Source organism: Coregonus lavaretus, assembly GCF_964263955.1.
Source record: "Coregonus lavaretus genome assembly, contig: HAP1_SCAFFOLD_3669, whole genome shotgun sequence".
Classification (NCBI taxonomy): Eukaryota; Metazoa; Chordata; class Actinopteri; order Salmoniformes; family Salmonidae; genus Coregonus; species Coregonus lavaretus.
The window spans coordinates 101-25,751 of record NW_028159538.1 but is presented as its reverse complement, the minus strand read 5'-3'; the positions used below and the strand labels follow the sequence as shown (position 1 = coordinate 25,751).

At 45.7% G+C, this 25,651-nt stretch overlaps 1 pseudogene across 1 annotated transcript in view; it reads left to right on the top strand.

Annotated features, from left to right (window-relative positions):
• LOC311122744 (CUGBP Elav-like family member 4) overlaps positions 1-25,337 on the top strand; it is a 30,397-nt pseudogene extending 5,060 nt beyond the window's left edge. Inside the window, exons 2-8 of the transcript in view lie at positions 6,688-6,816; positions 13,330-13,409; positions 21,725-21,898; positions 22,589-22,736; positions 23,788-23,970; positions 24,671-24,733; positions 25,259-25,337. The product of the transcript in view is annotated as a CUGBP Elav-like family member 4 (transcript). The remainder of the gene's footprint in view (positions 1-6,687; positions 6,817-13,329; positions 13,410-21,724; positions 21,899-22,588; positions 22,737-23,787; positions 23,971-24,670; positions 24,734-25,258) is intronic.
• The last annotated feature ends 314 nt before the right edge of the window (positions 25,338-25,651 follow it).

Here is a 25,651-nt window from a genome sequence, read left to right as displayed (position 1 = left end):
TGATGGGGGTAGCTGAGCGAATCTCAGCACTAAATCATTTGGGAGGCACCCCTTCCTTATCAACTCCTCTCCATCGATGAATCTCTTCCCCCTGACCTTGTCTGCCGCTGTATCTGTGAAGAAAAAATGAAGCCAGATTATCTATGATTGGAGATGGCCATTATGTAAACACAATCTGCGGGCTGCAGGTTCCACTCCTCCTGTAGCCATCCAGCCACGGCTACCATAGTAGAAGGGAGAGAGACCATGCTGATGAGGACAAGGATGGTGGATCAGTATCAAGCACCATCTCTCCCTCCCTTTACTAACTAGGAGAAGACAGAGTGCCTCCCTCTTATTCTCTCATTATGCTTCTTTAATTCACAAGCACTTCTGTCCGCATTGACCTTCAAGTCCACTCTCCATGCTTTCTCTACAGCAGCGTTTACCAACTCCAGTCCTCCAGTACCCCCAACAGCACACATTTTGGTTGTAGCCCCAGACAAACTCACCTGATTCAACTCATTGAGGGCTTGATGATTAGTTGACAAGTTAAATCAGGTGTGATGGTCCTACAACAGAAATGTATCTGTTGGGGGTACTGGATGACTGGAGCTGGGAAACACTGCACTACAGTGTATGTTCTTCTTTTGTAAGAGAGGAAACACACCAGACCGACGGACAGCTAAAAGTCTCCCTCTCTGTCTATATTTGCCTCTTTGCTTATCTCTCTCTTCTTCAATTTGTCCTTTTCCTAAATAATGACCAAGCTAATGTGGCATTAGAGTCCCACCATTAGGTATGTGTCTGCCTGATAATGTACCATTAGAGTCTTACTATTCTGTACACGTCTACCTGATAATGTAGCGTTAGTCCCACCATTCTGTATGCGTCTACCTGATAATGTAGCATTAGAGTCCCACCATTATGTATTCATCCTCCTGATAATGTAGCATTAAAGTCCCACCATTCTGAATGCTTTATTCTTAATAATGTAGCATTAGAGTCCCACCATTCTGTATTCTTCCTAATAATGTAGCATTAGAGTCACACTATTCTGTATGCGTCTACCTGATAATGTAGCATTAGAGTCCCACCATTCTGTATTCTTCCTAATAATGTAGCATTAGAGTCCCACTATTCTGTATGCGTCTACCTGATAATGTAGCATTAGAGTCTTTCCGTATCTTTACATAGTTGCTGTTTGACTAGAGCTTGTATCAAGGTCCGTAGTTTCTGTCTGGGTTGCACTCTGCCCTACGGCATCCTGAGGAAGCCATACTTTTTTTTGCTCTGTGTTCGTCCTTGCCTCGCCGCTTCCTCGTCTCAGCGCGTGTCTCTGAAGGACGACCCCAGTCTGGGAGGTGAGAGATTGACAGGACCTCAAGCTCTTGTGCGCTGTGCTGTCATGCCCCACCCAGCAGATAGGGAAGAGTGAGGACTGATGTGTGGCTGCTGCAGCAGGATGCCAGACTGCTGGGAAGGGTCTGGAGGCACCTCAACGCCCACTGAGGACCGTGCTCCACTTTACATGCAAATTATGCCAAATCATCTCGCTCCGCCTCTGGACAAGAAACGTGGAAAACTCTGAAAAGTCAGCATTAGCCCCGGCAGGGCGGCAAACACCCAGTTTGTCAGAGGTGCAGGGAACACTACGTAATAGCTCAAGGTTGGCTGGGCATTAAATTAAATTGCTTTGTTACAGCGGCTGTATGATAGGGCCATGCCACGAGAGAACATACACCCAAATTGTATTAGAAAAAATAGATGAAGTTGAAATATTTGGACAGAAATTGGAAGAGGCAATTTCTCCAAATTTCTTCTGTTGTTCTGTGATCGTTTTTGAAAGTCGCACCGAAGGGTCTAAGGCCTTCCTCGTGCTTCTCAGTAAATGAAAGTGACAGCTCTTGCAGTATGAGTAATGCATTTACAAGCAGGAGGCCTAGATCCTATCATCATGCCTGATACAGTGACAATTTGAATATTCCTTCCCTTCTGATGATTCTATTTACCGCCTCACTATGTTGAATAATCATCTGGCATATATCAGATTAGGCCTATCAGTAAAGAAACTATGGGTCTGCTCAGAAGCAGGGCCAGTCAGATGTATCTTCATCAGCATTACAGCAGGCCAGGCTGGAGCTGGAGCTGGGGGCTTTATATAGAGCTGGGGTATAGGGCTGAGGAGCAGGGTTGGGGCTGGGGCTGCTATAGAGCGGGGCCTGATCCCACCATGGCAGAGCCTTCCAGGCAGCAGCCGTGTGCCCATCAGCACCATAACCCATCTGATGTTTTGCCTGAAACATTACTGTGCGTTTGAAATGCACCCAAAGGCCTAGCAGGAATCTTTTATTGTTGGGTGCAGCTGTCCGTGCTTTCAGAGCACAGCACTCACATACGCTCCACGCGAGCAGCACGCTTTAAGTGATATGGCAATGAGGCGTCATTCAAAAAAAACATGTCAACCACTGACACCTTAGTCTAGCATGAGACTAATTGTTTCTAAGGCGGCATTTACTTGCAACCAGAAGGAAAACTTTAGCTAAGTAGGTTTCTCAACAACTCATTCCCCACCCTGTGAGAGAAAGAGAGTGAGTGAGCGAGAGAGAGAGAGAGAGAGAGAGAGAGAGAGAGAGAGAGGGGGGGGGGGGGGGGGGGGGAGAGAGCGAGGGAGGGAAAGAAAATACCAAGCCATACACATTGCAGCCTACAACAAAAGTAGCACTTTAATCCAGAGAGAGAAGCATCAATCTTGACAGCATATGGCATCTGTGCAAAATCCATTCATTTTTAATACACCGGGCGCTGAAATGAAAAGGCTTCCTGAGACAAGCAATTGTCAGATGTCAGTTGTGTTTTGATAACTTTGATCTTCTCTTTTATTTGCATTCATAAAATGGGGCCGTCCACATGCCATCTCAGTTTGGACATGGCTGGAGACTGACACAGCCCTATTTCCCACACAATTACACCTACCTTCAGTCAAGAAATGAACAGCTGCAGAGAGAGAAACGAGTGGAGGATAGTGAGTGTGTGTGTGTGTGTGTGTGTGTGTGTGTGTGTGTGTGTGTGTGTGTGTGTGTACGCGTGTGTGTGTGTGCGGTCAGTTGGACACTGTAGCACACAAACTTAGCTATCAATCTCTCTCCCTCTCTCTTTCTCTGTTTCTCATGCAGACACTTTTGTTTCATGTAAAGCAGTGGGGAGGAAGGACCATGCCGACTACATTGGTGGGTGCTGAGTGGAGCCTCATTCACAGTACAGATCACCTGTTATAGCAGGGCTCCTGTTCTATCAGGGCTCATTTACAGACAGGGGTAAAAGGGGCTAGGATCTCTCTGTGAGAGATAAGTATGGAGGAGAGGGGTCATACAGACAGTCAGCTCATGTAGCCCTGCCACGTCAGTTAAATCCTAAGTGTTCTGCATAGTAAAGCATTCACTTTAGTCTGGATGTAAATGCAGGGTTGTACTTTAACTGTATACTCATTGATTTTCCCCCTCCACACACACTTTTATGAAGAACTCTCTCAGGCTGTTCTGGAGGCTAGACATCTTGTTATGCAGAGTAGGGAGCATCCATGGTTATTTATTCATAATCACAAATGCACTTTAAAAGCCTCCGAGTGGCCATAGGAGTAGAGAAACCTTGCAGAACCAATAACGTGCTGCTTTGGAGACAGGTGCAAAATTGATTAATTAATAGCAATTCATACTCTGGCCACCATGTTCAGTGCGGTGGGCCGGCAGGCTCGGCAAGAGGAGAGGAGAAGAGTGCTTAGGTCAGGTAATGAAAAGATATCGGCTCCAAATTCAATCTTCTCACTCTGGCCGTTCCTCCCTCCCAGAGGAGGGCTCAGAAGAGCTCTCACTCTCCTTTAACGCTTTCACTGGGTGTCATTTATTTCATCAGTTTGCATGTTTGAAAAGTTCATTACCTCGCTCATGGCTAGTTAATTAGCCTTGTAAAGCTATCATTAGACCTCCTCAGGCCCCAGTTGGAAATTAGTCTTTGTCCCAAAACATTAAGACGCCACAGGAGGCCTGCAAAAGTGCACTTCTACCATTAAGGCCTGATAGTGACACCCCAATGAAACGTCTGATGACAGAGAGAGAGAGAGAGAGAGAAAGAGAGAGACAATCCTAATGGAGTCAGGTGTGTTCTGGGAGCCACTCAAGTCTCACCTCTTGTCTCATCTGGGAAGCTCTGACTCATTCCAGACAAACACCTGTCCTGGACTGTTCTGAGAGCTAAAAGCTGTGAATGCATCCCAACTGAGACCCATATCCTGTCCTCTCATGGTCTAGTCCCCATCCAGCCAGTCCCCACGCTGTTCTCCTCAGGCCTATCAGGCCAAGGGCAGATAGAGGAGCTTTAATGAGTAGAGAGATGGCTGCTGGGTGTTTTGGTGACGTGTGAGGCGTGACTACTGTAGATGTAGGAGCAGGAGAATGTGTGAGGCCAGTTATTACAGCAGATGGCCATCTAGGAGTGAGAGGCTGGGGCCGTGGTCATGACATTTGAGGTTTGTGTATGTCTGGGTCAGTGTGAGGGTCAGTGTATGGCTGTGTCAGTGTGAGAGTGGGTCAGTGTGAGGATGGGTCAGTGTGAGTCTGGGTCAGTGTGAGGATGGGTCAGTGTATGGCTGGGTCATTGTGAGGCTGGGTCAGTGTGAGGCTGGGTCCGTGTGAGGATGGGTCAGTGTATGGCTGAGTCAGTGTGAGGCTGGATCCGTGTGAGGATGGGTCAGTGTGAGGCTGGGTCAGTGTGAGGCTGGGTCTGTGTGAGGATGGGTCAGTGTGAGTCTGGGTCAGTGTATGGCTGGGTCAGTGTATGGCTGGGTCAGTGTGAGGCTGGGTCTGTGTGAGGATGGGTCCATGTGAGGCTGGGTCAGTGTATGGCTGGGTCAGTTTGTGGCTGGGTCTGTGTGAGGATGGGTCAGTGTGAGTCTGGGTCAGTGTATGGCTGGGTCAGTGTGAGTCTGGGTCAGTGTGAGGATGGGTCAGTGTGAGGATGGGTCAGTGTATGGCTGGGTCAGTGTGAGGCTGGGTCAGTGTATGGCTGGGTCAGTGTGAGTCTGGGTCAGTGTGAGGATGGGTCAGTGTGAGGATGGGTCAGTGTATGGCTGGGTCAGTGTGAGGCTGGGTCCGTGTGAGGATGGGTCAGTGTATGGATGGGTCAGTGTATGGCTGGGTCCGTGTGAGGATGGGTCAGTGTGAGGATGGGTCAGTGTATGGCTGGGTCAGTGTGAGGCTGGGTCAGTGTATGGCTGGGTCAGTGTGAGTCTGGGTCAGTATGAGGATGGGTCAGTGTGAGGATGGGTCAGTGTATGGCTGGGTCAGTGTGAGGCTGGGTCCGTGTGAGGATGGGTCAGTGTATGGATGGGTCAGTGTATGGCTGGGTCCGTGTGAGGATGGGTCAGTGTATGGATGGGTCAGTGTATGGATGGGTCAGTGTATGGCTGGGTCCGTGTGAGGATGGGTCAGTGTATGGCTGGGTCAGTGTGAGGTTGGGTCCGTGTGAGGCTGGGTCCGTGTGAGGATGGGTCCGTGTGAGGATGGGTCAGTGTATGGCTGGGTCCGTGTGAGGCGTGACCAGATGAGCTTGATCGTAATTAGCAAGAGGGATTCCACTTGAAGATGAAGCTCTGACACCTCCAGCCATAGTAAGAGTGGCACACCGTCAGGCAGGCAGGCAGGGCATACTGATTATGCATGTGCTCATTTGTGTGTTGAAGCGGGGAGCAGCCAGGCACGTGTCTCATTTGAACTTTACAGGAATGTAACAGGATCTGATGTTCCCGTAGCTTTATTTTTAGAACAGCTATGTCTAATGGTACCTGGCAGGTACAGGAGGTGTCACATCTGTCCAGGTCCAGGTGATGCTCTTGCCCCTCGCATTCCCCCACCGCTTCCCTCCCCGACGCAGTCAAATGACTCACGCTGAAGATCAACAGTGTCATTTCCAATAAACTCCTCTTCCTCTCCCTGCCACGTTCCATCAGTTCTGGGGATGGGTTCTTGCTAGTAGCCATTCCATTCCACAACACAGTCGAATAGGAAATGCATAATGTAGAAGAAGGTAAAGAAGATGAATGTTCTGTCTAATGCCAGGGGAGATTAATTAGAAAAATCCTCCCTTCTGACTGGCCAGATCTGGAGGTATAGAAGCCATACATCGTAGTCACAGCGCCCCCGTCTGGCCAGAGGGACTAGCCGTGTCAAAGTGGGCGAGGGAGGGGAGGGTATAGGTCAACACAGGCTACAGCTGTACAACACACAACCCAGGCAACACTATACACTGTATACTATATACACTACTACGCCATATTGGAGCTCTTATCTTCATGTCTTACTGATGCTTGACAGTAACAGCGCTCCTCACAACATCTGTATCAAACATTACCCTGACACTGCAGGCAGCTCTATCTACTAGAATAATTTAGTGGAGACAGGAAAATGTCTTCCTCCCAGGGAAACCACACAACAACAACAACAACAACAACAACAACAACAACAACAACAACAACAACAACAACAACAACAGAACACACCAGTGTGCCTGATGATGAAAGGAAGTGTTTTGAGTTTCCTGCTGAGGTGATCGTCACAGACTCAGCAGAACGGTGCCATCAGCTGTAGCATTTGTTTGTGTTCTCTCTCCCTCTTTCTTTCCCTCCTCTCCTCCTCTACCTCGGTTTCCCTCCAGAAGACAGGAAGCTGTTTGTGGGGATGCTTGGGAAGCAGCAGAGCGAGGAGGACGTTCGGCGGCTCTTTGAGACCTTCGGCCAGATCGAGGAGTGCACCGTCCTGAGAGGGCCTGATGGGGCCAGTAAGGGTCAGCGCCTGCCCACACACCTCACTTCCTCTTTGCCTCTCTACTCCCATTCTCTCTTCTTAATTGTCTGCTTCCCGCTGTCTCTCGCTCTCTACTCCCCTCTTTCTCCCCCTCTCTTTCTCTCTCTCTCACACACTCTCTCTCCCTCTCTATTCCCCTCTTTCTCCTCCTCTCTTTCTCTCTCTCTCTCTCACACACTCTCTCTCCCTCTCTATTCCCCTCTTTCTCCCCCTCTCTTTCTCTCTCTCTCACACACTCTCTCTCCCTCTCTACTCCCCCATTTATCCCTCTCTATCTCTACTCTCTCTCCTTCTCCTCCTCCCTCTCTCTCTCCGTCTATTCCCTCACTTCACCTGTCTCCTTCCCACTCTCATCCACTCAATAGCTCACCCTGCTCACCCTCCTCTTCTCCTCTGGCCATGCCTTCCCCTGACTGTTCTGTATATCCCGTCCTGTTCACTTCTTTCTCTCACCTTCTCCTTATACCTCCCCTACACATACAGCATCACACCTCCTTCCTCTCACCTATCTATCTTTTCTCTCCACACCTCTCTCTCTTCACTCCCTCCTTCTCCAGCTCTCCCTTTGTAGGCCCCATTCCTCACACCATTCACTGTCCCTAGGCTCGTACTCGACAAACACATTGCGAACACCTCCTCCTCTTCCCTCCAACTCCCTTCCTCCTCCTCTTCCTGTTATCAGAAAGGCGGAGGGGTGTAATTATGTTTGTTTCCCACATCCCTGTCATCCCTCCCTAGAGACGTTTGTGGACGATAATGTCCTACTGTAAATAAATCAGTCTGTCCCTGGCTTTTAGCACTCACAACAATAACAGTAGAGCAGTATTCACCAAAAACACAACAGCAGCCCAGCCGCTATGAAGTCCATTGAATCATAACGAAGTGAAAGATGGCTATGGATGTTTGATTCAAGGATTGTTCTTAGCCAGCAGTCTGTCTTCCTCCTATCCTTTGATGGGTCTGTCTCATAGACCACAAGCCATGTTATTTCCTCTGATAAGCAACAAGTGTTGGGGTGCACTCACTCTCTCCCACCTCCCTCCCCTCCCTCCCTCCCTCCCTCCCTCTCTCTCTCTCTCTCTCTCTCTTCTCTCTCTCTCTCTCTCTCTCTCTCTCTCTCTCTCTCTCTCTCTCTCTCTCTCTCTCTCTCTCTCTCTCTCTCTCTCTCTCTCTCTCTCTCTCTCTCTCTCTCTCTCTCTCTCTCTCTCTCTCTCTCTCTCTCTCTCTCTCTTCTCTCTCTCTCTCTCTCTCTCTCTCTCTCTCTCTCTCTCTCTCTCTCTCTCTCTCCTCTCTCTCTCTCTCTCTCTCCTCTCTCTCTCTCTCTCTCTCTCTCTCTCTCTCTCTCTCTCTCTCTCTCTCTCTCTCTCTCTCTCTCTCTCTCTCTCTTCTCTCTCTCTCTCTCTCTCTCTCTCTCTCTCTCTCTCTCTCTCTCTCTCTCTTTCTATTGCCTGTGATTAATCCTCCTATATTAAATGGATGAATGTGTGAAATAGAAATGTGGGAAGGTGAGAGGTTTGATAATGTGCAGCTTCCAAGTACATTAAAGAGAAAGGCTGGTTATATTGAGCCATGTGCCTATGGTGTGTACATCTGTTCCTCTCTCTGTTGATCCGGGCTCTATTGCTCTGCGTTTGCCCAAAGGCCTGCTCCTTGCTCCCTCTCCCCGGGCCGCTCCCGCTGCCTGCCTGGCTCTGATTGACAGCCCACAAAATGAAGTAAGCCCAGTGCTGTGTGCTCCTGCTGGGTCAGACGGGAACTAGTGTGCTCCCTCGTTCACTCCTTCTCTCTTTCACTCGTTTGCCAGCCACTGTAGCTCTCCTCTCTTCTCTCTATACTAGTAGCCCCTTCTCATCACCAGTTTCATCTCCAGCTCTTTTCTTGATCTTGCTTTATATCTCTCTCATTGTAGTGCTAAGATCTGTAGTTGTGTACCATAGGCATAGGTGTTGTCTGTTACTTACAGACATTCCCAGTTGTTTGGCACCCAGGTGACTGAGAGAAGGGTTTGACTGACTGCACCTATCAGAGCCAGTTGTGCAACAATCCCATGACATCGTTAAGGAGACGGTGGCAGCAAATAATTTTGGCAACCACAGTGCCACTAGACATGGTGCCCATAAGTCAAATGAGACAGACCTTGAAATTGACAGTGCTATCTATTCCATTATGTAGCCTTTGTCCCCTGTTGATGTAAATGTATGCCACTCGGAAGCTTTCAGCGTCCTTTCAACCCAATAAAAAGGCCAAGAAGTTTGACATCCATCTCTGTATGGCAGCTGTGCTCAAAGTACTCTCAAAGTGAAACACTTGCTGCCAGAGTTGAATGGAGCGAGGAATTGTCAGGAATAACGGAGAGATGGCTTTTAGGTCTATAATTAAGTTGTGTTATAAATGTCATCCATTCTGCCTGATGGAATTCATGCATACATATTATTTTCCCAGGGAATTCAAAAGGCAGCACAGAACCTCCAGCTAGCTTGAAAGTAATGCAATCTTTTTTTCTTTGTTTTCTTCCTATTCTCAACCATCAAATTCAAAAACCTTGACTGACTGTGCACTATAATTTATGAGTCTAGCTGCACTTCCAATTATTTTGAGAACTCCATGCTCCGGGTCCCTAAACCTATCCAGGTTTTTTTTCTAGGTCAGGGAAAGCAAGGCTACACACAAGGCGCTACGTTCGCTGCCTCAGTCAGTGGGGGGCGTTGAGAGCCCCACATGTTTAAATGCATGTTGTTTGCAGAGCACAGCGATTCTCAGTCTGCCGTGCCTCCAGTCGGGCTGAGCTGAGCCGGGACACCAGGGCTTAATCACTGCCAGGGCCAGCCTTGTTAGCTAGGTGGATGTTGGGGAGGGAGGGAGGTAATCAACAGTATGCCATCTAGGACCTGGAAACGAAAGCTGGGCCCTTTAAGTTTCCAGAACAAACTCTCCCTTATTATTTCCACTACAAAGGTTAAACGCTTTTGTTCCCTCAAATAGAGGCGTGCAATCAAACATTCCCCCAGCAGGCTGCTGCCTCCCACCCTCGCTCCAGTTGGAGGAAAAAGGGACCTTTAGCTTCCAAAGCAGAGCGGAGTGCCAGAGAAGGGAGAGCAAGGGGGCCGCAGTGAAATCAAAGCCCTTTGTGACTTGTCTACCAACCCCCTTTTATGTCATGTCTCCTGCCTTTATATAGCATCTGGTCTGAACACATACTAACCCATGCAGCCGTCATTAGAGTTCTCATATACGTTTAGAAAACGTTATATTACATTAGAATCCCATTTTCACATTTCTACATACAACATTGATCATGTTGATGGAGCACAGATTGCCACGGTGACAGGGGGAAATAGTTTATATGCAGCCAGTGTATGTAACTCCATCCATGGTCACATTTGATTTGGTTGAGGAAATGATTCATTTGTCTACATAGGGATGCTTGATGGCTCTTTTAGAATGCGTAAGCGAATTGGGCTGTCTGGCCAGTGTTTCTCTTGGGTGTAGCTATCAGCCATTGTAATTTAAATGAATCATCTGTGCCCCTGTGGGGAATTGATGATGAATAAATGTATATAAACACATCTAATTGGATTGTTGAAAGCTTTTTAAACGGGTATCAGCAGTTTTTTTAAAGCTTGAAAAACTGTGTTTGTCTTACACACTGGTGGTCCTGCTCCGGTAAGAAAGGTCCAAATGAATCCAGATGAGTTAATTACCTATCTAGTTAATTACCTATCTAGTAACCAGACACGGGCTGCCTCCTGAAGACAGGGATAAGAAGGAGTCTAAACTAGAATAAAGAGTTTTGCATAATACAGTGAGGGAAAAAAGTATTTGATCCCCTGCTGATTTTGTACGTTTGCCCACTGACAAAGAAATGATCAGTCTATAATTTTAATGGTAGGTTTATTTGAACAGTGAGAGACAGAATAACAACAAAGAAAATCCAGAAAAACGCATGTCAAAAATGTTATAAATTGATTTGCATTTTAATGAGGGAAATAAGTATCAATCAGAAATATTTCTGGCTCCCAGGTGTCTTTTATACAGGTAACAAGCTGAGATTAGGAGCACACTCTTAAAGGGAGTGCTCCTAATCTCAGCTTGTTACCTATATAAAAGACACCTGTCCACAGAAGCAATCAATCAATCAGATTCCAAACTCTCCACCATGGCCAAGACCAAAGAGCTCTCCAAGGATGTCAGGGACAAGATTGTAGACCTACACAAGGCTGGAATGGGCTACAAGACCATCGCCAAGCAGCTTGGTGAGAAGGTGACAACAGTTGGTGCGATTATTTGCAAATGGAAGAAACACAAAATAACTGTCAATCTCCCTGGGCCTGCGGCTCCATGCAAGATCTCACCTCGTGGAGTTGCAATGATCATGAGAACGGTGAGGAATCAGCCCAGAACTACACAGGAGGATCTTGTCAATGATCTCAAGGCAGCTGGGACCATAGTCACCAAGAAAACAATTGGTAACACACTACGCCGTGAAGGACTGAAATCCTGCAGCGCCCGCAAGGTCCCCCTGCTCAAGAAAGCACATATACAGGCCCATCTGAAGTTTGCCAATGAACATCTGAATGATTCAGAGGAGAACTGGGTGAAAGTGTTGTGGTCAGATGAGACCAAAATCGAGCTCTTTGCCATCAACTCAACTCGCCTTGTGTGGTGGAGGAGGAATGCTGCCTATGACTCCAAGAACACCATCCCCACCGTCAAACATGGAGGTGGAAACATTATGCTCTGGGGGTGTTTTTCTGCTAAGGGGACAGGACAACTTCACCGCATCAAAGGGACGATGGACGGGGCCATGTACCGTCAAATCTTGGGTGAGAACCTCCTTCCCTCAGCCAGGGCATTGAAAATGGGTCGTGGATGGGTATTCCAGCATGACAATGACCCAAAACACACGGCCAAGGCAACAAAGGAGTGGCTCAAGAAGAAGCACATGAAGGTCCTGGAGTGGCCTAGCTAGTCTCCAGACCTTAATCCCATAGAGAATCTGTGGAGGGAGCTGAAGGTTCGAGTTGCCAAACGTCAGCCTCGAAACCTTAATGACTTGGAGAAGATCTGCAAAGAGGAGTGGGACAAAATCCCTCCTGAGATGTGTGCAAACCTGGTGGCCAACTACAAGAAACGTCTGACCTCTGTGATTGCCAACAAGGGTTTTGCCACCAAGTACTAAGTCATGTTTTGCAGAGGGGTCAAATACTTATTTCCCTCATTAAAATGCAAATCAATTTATAAAATTTTTGACATGCGTTTTTCTGGATTTTTTTGTTGTTATTCTGTCTCTCACTGTTCAAATAAACCTACCATTAAAATTATAGACTGATCATGTCTTTTTCAGTGGACAAATGTACAAAATCAGCAGGAGATCAAATACTTTTTTCCCTCACTGTATGACTGCGATGAAGCCTGCAGCAAAATGCACCTACGGAATTTAAAGTGTTCAATATAGGCTCATTTAAATATAAAGTACAACACTTTTAAACAGTACAACACTTTTATATAGTACAACGCTTTTAAACAGTGAAACACTTTTAAACAGTACAACACTTTTAAACAGTGCAACGCTTTTAAACAGTGCAACGCTTTTAAACAGTACCACGCTTTTAAAGAGTACAACGCTTTTAAACAGTACAACACTTTTAAACAGTACAACACTTTTAAACAGTACAACACTTTTAAACAGTGCAACACTTTTATACAGTAGAACACTTTTAAACAGCACAACACTTTTAAACATTACAACACTTTTAAACAGTACAACACTTTCTTCATTTTGCATAGTTTTCTCTGTTTTATTATCTCTCCCTCAATAAACATGTATATTCTGATAGATCAGAATATGTTAAGACAATTTATTCCTTGGAATAGCTACATATTTTTGTGTTTCTTTTTGACCATGGGCATACATTTTTATACGTTAATCTTGTTTAATATATTATGTTGATCGAAATCATAAGTTGATTAATTGAAAACCCAAAGAATGTTTCCTTCAGTTTTTTTGCATATTCCTGTAGATTTTTGCATAAACCAGGCAACAGATTTAAGATGATTTGAATGCCCCTTGAGCAAAGCCCTTAGTAAAAAATTATACACAAGCAAAAATACTGGCAGATAGGCAGATTATAATACTCTGCCTTTGTCATCATAATCTCTTTTATGATAGACTGCACACATATCACAATGTGTAAATATTAAACAGATTAATAATCACAAACAATGCTCGGTAGTAAATGCTGTTGCTCCTGTGCTCCGGCTTAGAGGAGTGGAATTAGGAATGGGCGAGGGACAAGCAGCTAATGCCTTCACTACAATTAGAATGATTTATTCAGAGTTATGCACTGAAAACACAAATGGCAGAATACATTAACAAACTAGATAACATGAAAATAATGGTAATGATTGTTTTGCCTTACTCAAGGCCAGCTCTCTGATGCTGCATCTCTCTCTCTCTCTCCCTGTCTGTCGGTGTGGGTGTGTGTGTGTGCAGGCTGTGCCTTTGTCAAGTTCTCCAGCCACGCAGAAGCACAGGCGGCCATCAACAGCCTGCACGGCGGACAGACCATGCCAGTGAGTATAACCGTGTTACACACACGCACACACACACACACACACACCTGCCTTCAATGAGATACTAGTACTCATACAGTATACAGAATGGGTATTCACACATACTGTATACAGTAGAACATTGACAGCATAGCTTCCCTTCCTAAAGCATTCAAATAATACATTCTTACATAAAACATTCACATAGACTTCCTTAGATTTTATTAATGAACACAGAATAATCACACAGTCAGCTTCCAACATTTCACATTGGACAACTGTATGTATGTGCAGCATATTTGTCTTGTCATTGAATATACTGTATCCATTATTGGATCAGATTTTGGATCTTAATTTGCTCACCCTGTTGCAGGAACTTCCTGCACAGCAGGAAATGCAAACTTGTAGTGTATTCAAGGTTTTAAAAGACCTCTAAAGTTTGTAATTTCGACTTTAAAATGTCAGACTTGCCCTAACTAACAATTTATCAACCCCTACAAAACTGTCAGTTTATTATAATCCACACAATAACTCACATTTCCTGTTGCTGCAGGATTATATTCATGCTGTGAGAAACTGGTCAAATTAAGATCCTACGCCTGTATATCTCCTCTCAGATCCATTGTACCTTTTTACCAGTCTGTATCTATAGAAATCACTTTGTAATGATATATGAATACTATACATTATGTGTGTTCTGGAATATACAGTGGGGAAAAAAAGTATTTAGTCAGCCACCAATTGTGCAAGTTCTCCCACTTAAAAAGATGAGAGAGGCCTGTAATTTTCATCATAGGTACACGTCAACTATGACAGACAAAATGAGAAGAAAAGAAATCCAGAAATTCACATTGTAGGATTTTTAATGAATTTATTTGCAAATTATGGTGGAAAATAAGTATTTGGTCAATAACAAAAGTTTCTCAATACTTTGTTATATACCCTTTGTTGGCAATGACACAGGTCAAACGTTTTCTGTAAGTCTTCACAAGGTTTTCACACACTGTTGCTGGTATTTTGGCCCATTCCTCCATGCAGATCTCCTCTAGAGCAGTGATGTTTTGGGGCTGTCGCTGGGCAACACGGACTTTCAACTCCCTCCAAAGATTTTCTATGGGGTTGAGATCTGGAGACTGGCTAGGCCACTCCAGGACCTTGAAATGCTTCTTACGAAGCCACTCCTTCGTTGCCCGGGCGGTGTGTTTGGGATCATTGTCATGCTGAAAGACCCAGCCACGTTTCATCTTTAATGCCCTTGCTGATGGAAGGAGGTTTTCACTCAAAATCTCACGATACATGGCCCCATTCATTCTTTCCTTTACACAGATCAGTCGTCCTGGTCCCTTTGCAGAAAAACAGCCCCAAAGCATGATGTTTCCACCCCCATGCTTCACAGTAGGTATGGTGTTCTTTGGATGCAACTCAGCATTCTTTGTCCTCCAAACATGACGAGTTGAGTTTTTACCAAAAAGTTATATTTTGGTTTCATCTGACCATATGACATTCTCCCAATCCTCTTCTGGATCATCCAAATGCTAGCAAACTTCAGACGGGCCTGGACATGTACTGGCTTAAGCAGGGGGACACGTCTGGCACTGCAGGATTTGAGTCCCTGGCGGCGTAGTGTGTTACTGATGGTAGGCTTTGTTACTTTGGTCCCAGCTCTCTGCAGGTCATTCACTAGGTCCCCCCGTGTGGTTCTGGGATTTTTGCTCACCGTTCTTGTGATCATTTTGACCCCACGGGTGAGATCTTGCGTGGAGCCCCAGATCGAGGGAGATTATCAGTGGTCTTGTATGTCTTCCATTTCCTAATAATTGCTCCCACAGTTGATTTCTTCAAACCAAGCTGCTTACCTATTGCAGATTCAGTCTTCCCAGCCTGGTGCAGGTCTACAATTTTGTTTCTGGTGTCCTTTGACAGCTCTTTGGTCTTGGCCATAGTGGAGTTTGGAGTGTGACTGTTTGAGGTTGTGGACAGGTGTCTTTTATACTGATAACAAGTTCAAACAGGTGCCATTAATACAGGTAACGAGTGAAGGACAGAGGAGCCTCTTAAAGAAGAAGTTACAGGTCTGTGAGAGCCAGAAATCTTGCTTGTTTGTAGGTGACCAAATACTTATTTTCCACCATAATTTGCAAATAAATTCATAAAAAATCCTACAATGTGATTTTCTGGATTTTCTTTCCTCAATTTGTCTGTCATAGTTGACGTGTACCTATGATGAAAATTACAGGCCTCTCTCATCTTTTTAAGTGGGAGAACTTGCACAATTGGTGGCTGACTAAATACTTTTTTCCCCCACTGTATATGCAACAGAAATTATGTAATATATTATTTAATGTTCAAATATGGAAATAGTCTCTGAAAAATATCTGAAATCAAAAGTGTAATAATTGATTTAGTGCATCGGGAGGTATATTTCCGTAGTGGAAAATAATCAATAATGGAAATAATGAATTCTCCCTAAGTCTAAAAACCCAACATTCATGCAGAGCTTATCTTTCAGCGTATTTAATTCGAAATTGCAATATACTAACACATTTTATGAGTCTTAGGAGACTAGCTATTACATTTATAGTAGTATGTTTTGTAGCAAACATGCTTGGACGATTAATCTGAGACCATAATTGTAGAGAATAAACCAAAGTGTATTACAGTATCATGCTGTATTTCTCTAAACACAAAGATCTCCTACCCAACATGCTGGGAATCCTCCCAATCATTGGATATCCTGAAACTCCTGTCAAATTGCAGTAATTACAAATTGGGGATGTTATGCTTGTTATCTGGCATGTAAAGGCCATCATTAAATATGTTTTACTAAGAGAAGATGATGAACAACACAGAATCTCCATGCTAGTGCTGTGCTCCATGCATATTTTAGAGTCACAGTCCTGGCAGACACCTTCAGTTCATGCACTCCATTGATGTTTTGCAATAAATATTTACGTAAGCTCTCTGGCAGCAGGATAGTGTCTTGGAAGCCGGATGTCATTTACACATCTTTCCCTTTCTGATGCTGTCCGACACGTTTTGCATTAACGTTGGAAGTCGCAAGCTTAGGGAGGGAAAAAAACCCAGCAACTCTAACTTTGGGTGTGTGTGTCTGTTGCTGCTCTGAGCCCCTGCCCTGCCCAGCCTGCAGTAACACAGGGTCAGTACCAAAGCCAGCTAAGCCACCTGAGATCTGCTCTACGGCAGATGAACTGTCCAAGGCGACATATGGAGCCCCAAACAGACCCAGGGTTGTATCCAAAGCCATCCAAAAGCTCATTAATAATCTATATTATCCATATCTCTCCCTCTACCCCTGCACCTGTTACCTCTATATCCTACGTCCAAGTCCCAGTCAGATTAATAGGCAAGATGGCCATTAGTACCGAGCTAAGGCTTTGATACTGAGGGGGATGCAGTTAATTTGGATAATATCAGTGCCACATGTCATCAACAACTGACTAACAGGAGGCAGGATCCAGAGAGGCTCTCTAACCTACTGCCAGCTGTGGGGTCTGGACCAGTCTCGCACAAAGAGCTCTCTCTTAATGTTCAACTCTAGAGCATCTGTGTTAGCTGGCAGCCACACCCGGCCATAAATAATACCTGCACAGACCAAAATACATTGGGTGGTAATGAAAGCCATGGTAATGAAGGGAAAGGGCGAGGGATGCCACCGAAGGGCAGTGGCTGATAGATCAGGTCAGGTCTTTAATTGATGCAGATTGCAGGTGCCCCTAATTGAACTTAAAAGGTAATCAGGCTCCAAACAGGCCGACGCTCTCTTGGTTCAGCTGTTGAATTAAGGCTGTGGAGAGAGAGAGAGTGAAAGAGAGAGAGAGAATGAAAAAAGGGGGAGACACAGGTGGCAGGGCTTCAAATGGCAGAGCCGGGGGCAGACAGCACCCAGCAAATTGCAGACATGGCCGTGTTCTGTGTCGCACCAGTGGTGACAGGGCCTGCTGAGCTCACTAGTGTTGGCAGGAATGAGACAGTGTGTGAGAGGAGAGAAGGGAGAGAAATAGAGGTAGTGGAGAGACAGATTAATGAGAGATAACACAAAGCTAGAGAGCATGATACATAATACTCTCTTTCTCTCTCTCTCTCTCTCTCTCTCTCTCTCTCTCTCTCTCTCTCTCTCTCTCTCTCTCTCTCTCTCTCTCTCTCTCTCTCTCTCTCTCTCTCTCTCTTGCTCTCTCTCTCTCTCTCTCTCTCTCTCTCTCTCTCTCTCTCTCTCTGTCAAACGCTGGGTGAAAGCATGATAGAATTTCTAACACAGATACAAGTACGAGAAGATAAACTTTTATTGCTTGAGATTGCTTACACTGTGTGTGTATTTAGCGAGCTATGTAATTCATGTAAATAGTGGTCTGTATTTTAATGGTCTGTTTGTGTGTGTTGTTTAAGTGGGTGAGTGTGGTGAGTGGGTCATGTTGCCAGGCCACTGTTGGACAGTATGGACCAATGCAGACAAAAAGTGACAGACAGACAGAACACTTCACTGCTAATGAGACACACGCCTCCCATGAGGCCCACGGGAATGTGGACAGACAGGTTCAACTGGAGGCCTCATCCAATTACTGGACAAACTTGTTATGTTTCATTTGATTATCTAATTCACGGCTTTGGGTTTAACCCTTTCAGCAAGGATGGAGCCCAATAATGTCACTGAGCCAGGGTTTAGAGGACTATTTTAGTGCAACAGCTTACAAAACATTCCCTGTTTTTACATTATATTGAGGGGACTGGAATTTTTAAGTATATAAGTTGAATGATTACAGATAAACCTAGAATTTCAGAAGTCATTTTGTTTTACATGGTTGCCATAATGATAGTAAAGTAATGGTTTGTCATTAGTATTCTGTTAAAACAGGCTTCCACACATTATTGCCCATATTGTGTCGTCATAAGCTTCTGCTGAGGATAAAGTCTGTGTGTGTGTTTACATGTCTGGATAGTACCCACTTTACACCAGTGTCTTCATATCAGGGCAATGCACAGATAAAAACATAATGCAGTTTCACTCTTGTAGCTTATTTCTAATACCTCAATTACGTTTCCGTTTATTTTTTTCATTGCACGTTTTGGCCCATACACAAAATCCAATATGAGCTTTTCACAAGTCAAGTGTGTTGTTCTCAAAATTAGAATTGTTATTGAACCTGTGACAAATTCCTGTGAAGTGAAGGCTCCCTGTTGCCCCTTATCAAATTCACTGAATTCATTTTCTTTAGAGATAGGAGTCATGCCGTTGGAGGTTATTATTTTTGTTTGTTTGTCAGGTTATGATTTTCTGCTGGGAGAGAGAGAGAGAAGAGAGAGAGAAAGGAGAGAGAGGGAGAGTGAGACAGAGGAAGAAAGAGAGGGAGAGAGAGAGAGAGAGAGAGAGAGAGGGAGAGAGAGAGAGAGAGAGAGAGAGAGAGAGAGAGAGAGAGAGAGAGAGAGAGAGAGAAGTAGCTGCTTTGCATCTAGTGGCTGAATTATTCCCAGGTCTTTTTAGATGGATGAAGTCCTCTGATCCCCTCGAGTGAATTCTCCCTCTGAAGTCCCCTCTCTCTCCTAGAGATTGGGCTGGAGATCCAGTCAGGATGTATCAGGTTGAATTACAGTAAGTAGAAGGTATGAAATCCTTTGTTCTGACACTATATATTTTTAGATAGGGTGAAGAGGCTCTGACTGAGTAAATTCTGTTTTAGGGGGATTTTTAGAGAGTATGAGATGCTAAGCCCAGCACAGTTTGTTCTCTCTCCAGTACCATAGTGAATAGGAGCTGTGGTAGTGTTTCGGTTTTAGTGCTACTTTAGGCTGGCTCTGCAGACGGTATCTTGCTCCCTGATACTCTACTCTGCTCTGCACTATGCAGGCGGGGAGACACCAGCCCAGCCTAGCTTGGTCAGTGAGTCCTGAGTCACGGTTCTTTGAGTAGAGGCTGCCTGGAGCTCTCCCCCTCCCAAGCCTTCTTCTTGCTGCTCACAATGCATTCTTCATGAATAAATGAAGAATGGTTCATGAAGAATGGTTATAAATGAATAAAGCTACATAAAGCAGAAAATGAATGTGATCTAAATGCCAGCTCCTCTGCTCTGCTAAAGGAGAAGTGGGAAGCGGGGGCAGCGCAGAGGCGAGGTACGGCCGGTCGGAGAGGTGCTGGAGGGATATGTTTGCTCAGCGCAGACCTCATTAAAACCGACAGCCCCGTCCCTCCACCGGCCCAGCAGAAGTTAGGGAAAGAACAGTGAAAGGTCAGGAGGTGGGAAGGAAATGAAATTAGAAAGGACAAAACAGTGTACCATTAGAGCGGCACTCCGCCATATTGATTCAGCTAATTGAAATGGCATCTTGGGAGCAGAACCAGATGGGTCCCCCTTGGCCTGAGGTGAGGCGCTGGCTGGCAGGTGCAGGGCTGAAGAGGGCTGGCTCCTCTGACAGGAAGAATCCAATATGACACACACTGTCCCCCCAGGGTGCAGGCTGACACCCCTACCCTGCCAACACCCACCCAGCCTCTACAGCACAGTGCAGGAGACTCACACACCATTATTGGTGGACGGGCTCAACACTCACTCACTGCATTCACATTCACGGCGTGAGGCAGTTTGTTTGTTTCTTTGTTTGTTGGGGGACTTTGTGTTTGTTCTGTTTTGCTTTTTGAGGCGGACCCCCTTCAAGCGCCACTGGAGAGTCGCTTGGGCTGGGTTCCAGCCTTTTGCTTTTGGGACCCAGTAGAGGTCACATTCTGGCTGTTGACACACACACACACACACACACTCGTCCTCATCTCTCTCTGTCTCCCTGTAGTTTCCATCTCTTTTCGATTTGTACCGTGAAAGGAAATATTGTCATCAAAATATAAATCAAAGCAAGCATTTGTGCTGATCCTGTCAAGATGACACATTATATGAAAGATGAATACAAGTTATGATTATGGAGTTCTTTTCTCTCCCTGTGTCTTTGCTTTTATGATCTGGCTAATCACATCCTGACTTCCCTCTGGCTGCCTGTGTCCTTCTGTCCTTTTACTGGGTGCAACCACAGCAGCAGTTCCTGAGTATCTCTCTCTCTCTCTGTGCAGCATGCACTGGCTGGAATTAAATAGGATCTGGGCATCTTGACAGACTGAGGCTGTCTGTGTCTGTGTCTCTGCCTGCCTGGCAGCCTCCTCTCCTCTCCTCTCCTCTCCTCTCCTCTCCTCTCCTCTCCTCTCCTCTCCTCTCCTCTCCTCTCCTCTCCTCTCCTCTCCTCTCCTCTCCTCTCCTCTCCTCTCCTTTCCCTGGACGTCATATGAAGAACTGACTCTGGTCTCTGTCTCTCAAATTATTTAATTGGATCCAAACTCAGTAGCACAGACATCAATACAGCACTATATCTGCCATAAGGCACTGTCATTAGTCAATACTTCTCCTTGTGTACGCCAAAGGCTCCAGTCAGACCTCATTATGGAGTATCGTATTCAGTTGAGCGGTGGGAGGGGGACTGGGACTCCTCTGGGACCACACTAAGGATCAAAGTTCACTCAAATGTACACTGAGTATACCAAACATTAGGAACACTTTCCTAATATTGAGTTGCACGTCGGGGCATGGACTCAACAAGGTGTCGAAAGCGCTCCACAGGGATACTGGCCCATGTTGACGCCAATGCTTCCCACAATTGTGTCAAGTTGGCTGGATGTCCTTTGGGTGGGAGACCATTCTTTATAAGCATGGGAAACTGTTGAGCGTGAAAAACCCAGCAGTGTTGCAGTTCTTGACACAAACCGGTGCGCATGGCACCTGCTACCATACTCTTTTCAAAGGCACTTAAATATTTTGTCTTGCCGATTCCCCTCTGAATGGCACACGTACACAATCTATGTCTGAATTGTCTCAAGGCTTAAAAATCCTTCTTTAACCTGTCTCCTCCCATTTATCTACATTGATTGAAGTGGATTTAACAAGTGACATTAATAAGGAATAGCTTTCACCTGGTCAGTCTATGTCATGGAAAGAGCAAGTGTTCTTAATGTTTTGTACATTCAGTGTATACACCAGTAGCCTATATATCACCCACTATTCCCACTGTCTCTAGACAGCTCAGATTGGAGTAATTTAAAACATGCACTCAGTCAGCTCAGACGTTGTGTGGTGTGTGTCTGGTGTTGTGTGGTGTGTGTCTGGTGTTGTGTGGTGTGTGTGGTCATGACTCGGTGTGGTGTGTTTATGAGTAGGTGTGGTGTGTGTCCTGTGTTGAGGTGTGTGTGTGCGTAGTCATTGAGGTACATGTATGACTGAGTGTGGTGTGTGTCTGTCCAGTGCTGAGATGAGTGTTGTCTTGACTGATTGCAGTGTGTGTATCCCCAGGGGGCGTCCTCCAGCCTGGTGGTGAAGTTTGCCGACACAGATAAGGAGCGGACCCTGCGTAGGATGCATCAGATGGCGGGCCAGCTCGGCATCTTCAGCCCCATGACCATCCAGTTTGGGGCCTATGGCGCCTACTCTCACGCTGTAAGTCTCGGCTCCACGGGGGAGGAGACGGTGAGCCTTTACACTCTGCGCTGCGAGTCACGGCTCCTCCTGATAGCTAGCTATACACTCTCTGTCTATCTATAAAGCCTATAGCTAGCTATACACTCTCTGTCTATCTATAAAGCCTATAGCTAGCTATACACTCTCTGTCTATCTATAAAGCCTATAGCTAGCTATACACTCTCTGTCTATCTATAAAGCCTATAGCTAGCTATACACTCTCTGTCTATCTATAAAGCCTATAGCTAGCTATACACTCTCTGTCTATCTATAAAGCCTACGTTCACACCTGAAGTTAACAGCTCCTCAAGTTTGGAGACTGTAGAGTTTGCACTCACACTGTATCTAACAGCTCGCCCTGGTAGGTGAGAATCACCCACTCACACACAGTAAAGCAGGCTGACTGTCTGACTGTCTGTCTGTCTGCTCTCTAGCTTCATCTCATTATGTTGTGTTATCTGTTGTTTGTAATGAGCAGCAGCCCTGTACAGCAGCAGTGCTGTGAAGTAGCAGGGCTCCGGGGAAACAGAGACCTGTCTATTCAACGACATGGCCAAGCAAAGTAAACATGCCCCTTGTCCTACGGCGATATCACCCTGCCTCTCTCTCTCCCGTCTCCCTTTCCCCCCTCTCCCACCGCCTCCCTCTCCCCCTCTTTCCCTCGCCCCCCCCTTCCTCTCTCTCTCTTCAATGCCACAGCAGATGATGCAACAGCAAGCAGCGCTAATGGCGGCGACCCAGAACTCGTATCTGAACCCCATGGCAGCCATCGCTGCGGCACAAATGCAGCAAATGGCAGCTTTCAACGTCAACGGTCTGGTGGCTGCCCCAATGACACCCTCCTCAGGTACAAATACACAGCCAGGACTGGTCTCCCCGTCCTTCCCCAACCCTCCCTCCTACGTGCCTGTAATGCTTCACTGTATTCATTAGTGAGCCTTGTACAAGCCGTGCTAATGTAATGTATTCTGCCCTTGCTGTTAGTACATTTCTTTAGACGTTATCAGGTCTCTTTTCATCTCTGTCTCTTTTAAAAGGGAGAAAAAAAAACTGTCTGCCTTTAGGTAGTGGTGAAGTCTAGAGAAAAAAAGAGTCTGCCCTTTTGGTAGTGGTGAAGTTAGAGATGACATTGCCAGAGTCACATAGGGCCCTAAAGTAAGATAGAGAAGACGTGTCGTGAGGGAGGTATGATGGGTTATGATGTACGACATCCCCCAGCCCTCATTGGCTGCCACAGAGTACGGCCTCTCTCTCTTTCTCTCTCCCAGTCTCCCTCCCTCCCTCCATCTCTCTCTCTCTTTCTCTCTCTCTCTCTCTCGCTCTCTCTCATGGGCAACTGTTTGTGTGTTTCCGGGAACACAGCCAATCTGATGACTTTGGATGCAAAGTCCTTGACTATACAATATACGAGCAAAGATTTGTGGGAGATAATCCTGGACCTGAGTTTGACCTATCTTCCTGGCCCTTGTCGTGAAAAGCTTTGATGGCTCGACACTAAGTAGGCTGACTGGCCCAAGACAGGGGCTCCACTCGTCTCTCTAAATGAATTAAATAAAGTGGCTCAGTCACCTCTGCATCCATCCGCCATCTGTAATCCACAAAGCCTACATACACCCAGGTAATGCCTATCAAATTTAATCCTACATGACTTAAATGCCCTTCACCGGGATTAGGGAAAATAATAATAATCCATCTGGCACAAGACGAGAGAGTATGGACAAGGTGACAAACCTGAAATGTGACCCGGGGTTGAGGCTGAGGCCACTAACAGACAGAGAGGCCCCAGCCCTAGTGTCCAATTAGACGCTGGTCAGAGAGAGGCTGCAGACTGTGGAGTGTGAACTATGTCCACCATGGCCTGTGGTCCCAGTAATGAAACAGGGTTGCTCTATTTACAGGCACCAGCACGCCGCCGGGTATCAATGCCACGACCGTGCCCAGCCTAGCGGCGCCCATGGGGGTCAACGGGTTCGCATCCCTCCCGCCCCAGACCAACGGTCAGCCCACTAACGAGCCAATCTACACCAATGGGATCCACCCCTACCCAGGTGAGACAGCCAATGGGATTCACCTATACTCAGGTGAGTCAATCTAACAGCAGTTTCATTAAATTGACATTTAGCCTTTTGACAGATAGTCTTAGGTGACTGCCATACTGCAATCAGAATAAGTGTGTGACAGTGGTTGTGAGAGTCAAATATGAGTTTTAAGATGGTTTAAGAAAAGCAAGCTGAGCTTTCATGATTATGGTTAATATGATGAGCCTAAGAAGCTCCTCCTCAGCTTCTTAATACTGTATGCTCCTGATGATTCCTGAACAACTGACACATCATCATGCACTTGACTCCTTGATGCATTATGTAAGGCAGCTGCAGTGATAATGAACCACAAAGCAGTTTGTTTGGCATGTTGTTAATATTTGATGCAAACATCTGGGGGCGAACAGGGATTTTGAAGAACTGTGAAATATGACAACTCTAATCTATGTATGATTCCATCCTCTGCCTCTCTCTCCCTCTCTCCCTCTATTTCTCTCTCTTTCTCTCTCTCTTTCTCTTTCTCTCTCCATCTCTTTCTTTCTTTCTTTCTTTCTTTCTTTCTTTCTTTCTTTCTTTCTTTCTTTCTTTCTTTCTTTCTTTCTTTCTTTCTTTCTTTCTTTCTTTCTTTATTTATCTCTCTCTCACTTTATCTCCCTCTCCCTCTCTTTCTCCCTTTCTTTCTCTCTCCCTCTCTTTCTCTCTATCCCTCTCTCTCTCTGTCTCTCTCTTTCTCTCTCTGCAGCACAGAGTCCTACAGTGACTGACCCTCTCCAACAGGCTTACGCCGGTGTGCAGCACTACGCAGGTGATCTGCCTCTCCTCACTCCTCTCCTCTCTCCTCCATCTCTCCCTCTCTCCCTCTCTCCCTCTCTGTCACTCTAGCAGAGACTATGGCTGCTAAAGATAGCCCAGAGGACTGGCCAATTTTCTCCAGGATTAGGAAACTTTACATTAGGATTTTAACGGATTTCCAGTGGACTTGATTATACACCCACACAAAAATCTTAATGACAAAAGTATACTGAGAACTGCGTTCCGGACACCCCTTCTACATGATCGGTGATATAGATAGACACACACTAGGACCTCTCCTCTTTAACCATCAGGATAGGAATAGGCTCTCATTCCTGTACTGTATGTGTCCCTGTTTAGACAGTGCATTCCCTTTGTGTAGTGATCCACAATGAAATTGAGCTCAGGCTCCAAGCCGTAATGCAATTTATTTATTCAGTGTCTGGAGGACGTGAACAATAGAATAATGATTTAACGTTGTTGTCGCAAATGGAGATGTAATATCCCACTCTGGCTCTTTTCCTTCTCTGTGCAACAGCAGCCTACCCTGCCGCCTATGCACCAATCAGTCAAGCGTTCCCCCAGCAACCCCATCATCCCCCAGCAACAGAGAGAAGGTAAGAGCTAGCAGGAGCGCCCACCCAAGATAAAAGGTGATATTTACCATGTTCCATTCTAATGTACGGCTGCTCTGAATTAGCCAGGGAGAGGAAACACTGGGCTGGAAAATGTGAGAAAAATAGAATTTCATTTAAAAGAGTTTAACATTAGCAGGCAGCAAGATGGAAAAGTTACTCTGTCATTATTCAAAAACTGCACTAATTCAAACTTTCAGTGTTCGACTGGTTAATCAGTCCATTACAATATGTTTAAGTGGTTATAAATATTCATTAGATTAATTAGCTGCATGCATAATCATTTATTAACATTC